The following is a 1,981-nucleotide window of genomic DNA, read 5'->3' on the forward strand; positions in this document are numbered from 1 at the left end:
AGCAGCAGGGAGACTGGGTGACTGTTCAGAAGGGGCATAACGCGAAACCCGCAGGTCCCCACCAACCCATTCACGTATCTAACAGATATTCCCCACTCAGCGAGACACCCGCTGAGAAGCCAACTCTGGTTGTTGGTAGCTCTATTATGAGACACGTGAATTTAGAGACCGAAGCCTCCACAGTCGCATGCATTCCGGGGGCCAGAGCGGGCGACGTTGAGGCGCATCTTAAACTGCTGGCTAAAAATAAAATCAATTGCAAGGACCGCCTACGCCATCTACATAACATTGCAAAAATCAGACATATCTTGCCTCAAAACGATGCAGAGAAACTAGTCCATGCATTTGTTACTTCAAGGCTGGATTATTGTAACTCCTTATTATAAGGGTGTACCAAGAAGTCAGTCAAGTCGCTTCAGCTGATTCAAAATGCTGCAGCTCGTGTACTAACCAGAGTTAGGAAAAGGGACCACATTACTCCTGTTCTGGCTGCCTTACACTGGCTCCCTATAGAACACATGATATAATTTAAAATTATTCTTCTCGCCTACAAAGCCCTTAATGGGCAGGCGCCATCTTATCTTAAAGAACTCATTATACCCTACTGTCCTACTAGGGCATTGCGTTCCAAGAATGCAGGGTTGTTGGTTGTTCCTAGAGTCTCTAAAAGTACAATGGGAGCCAGAGCCTTTTCTTATCAAGCTCCACATTTGTGGAATCAGCTTCCAGTTTATGTTCGGGCGGCAGACACCCTATCCGTTTTTAAGAGTGCGCTTAAGACCTTCCTTTTTGATAAAGCTTATAGTTAGGGCTGATTAGATTCAGACCATAGTTTGCTGATATAGGCTTAGTTTTGTCAGGGGACATCTTACTTCTTCCTTCTCTCTGTCTATACCTGTGTACTCTCATGTTCCGATTAACCCAGCTTCCCCAAATTTCTTTCTTTTGGTGTCTATATACGCCGGGATCCAGAGTCATGGATGATCCTGCGAGCCCTGGATCTTGAGTCGTGGCTGTGGTCCTGGATCATAGGTCCTGGATGGATATCCTCGTGGATTCATCTTCCTATTATACACACATGCATTTCCAAACATTTGGACTACCTATGTTGCAAATGTATTATCTTTTCAATTTAGAAACGGCATCTATTGCACGTCTGTCCATCCTGGGAGAGGGATCCCTCCTCTGTTGCTCTCCCTGAGGTTTCTCCCATTTTTCCCTTTAAACTGTGGGTTTTCTCCGGAAGTTTTTCCTTGTACGATGTGAGGGTCTAAGGACAGAGGGTGTCGTATTGTCATACTGATATTCTGTACAAACTGTGAAGTCCACTGAGACAAATGTAACATTTGTGATATTGGGCTATATAAATAAACATTGATTGATTGATTGAAATTCCAATTAAACACAGAATGAAAAAAATCTAAAGTGTATAGTGAGTAACTTTTCAACTAATCTAAAAAAAATTGACACAAACTGCCCACAGAGGCAACATTGAAAATCCCTTTAAGATAGCAACAACTTAATTAATGGCATTTTGAGATGTAAAATACAATTCAATGGTTTCTGTTCTGTATAAACATTTGAAGAACTTCCTGTAATGTAGTAATAGCAGTATGAGCAGTATTGCCCAAAGGAGGCATTTAGTACATCAAGGGGAGGTGAGCAAGGACGTAAGAGATAAGAATCTTGTTTAAGGCCCGATAACAAGGATGGTTGTTGATATATCAAAAAGAGAAGAAAAAAAAGGCAATACTTGTACCTCATTAACACACTGTGAATGTTCTGTTCCTTCCTCTTTGAGTTAAGTTTAGAATGAGACTTGACTCTTTGATTAGGGTATTGTCAAGAGGATAGTCATTGCTTCTACACATCGCCTAAATGAGTGTTTCATTACTCATTTGTCGCTTTGTTTTATTGATCTTTTGTCTTTCTTCATGACAATTGAGTAATTTATTATGTTCCAAATTCAATTCATTTCAAT

The sequence above is a fragment of the Gymnodraco acuticeps genome, unplaced genomic scaffold, assembly GCF_902827175.1.
Source record: "Gymnodraco acuticeps unplaced genomic scaffold, fGymAcu1.1, whole genome shotgun sequence".
NCBI classification, from domain to species: Eukaryota; Metazoa; Chordata; class Actinopteri; order Perciformes; family Bathydraconidae; genus Gymnodraco; species Gymnodraco acuticeps.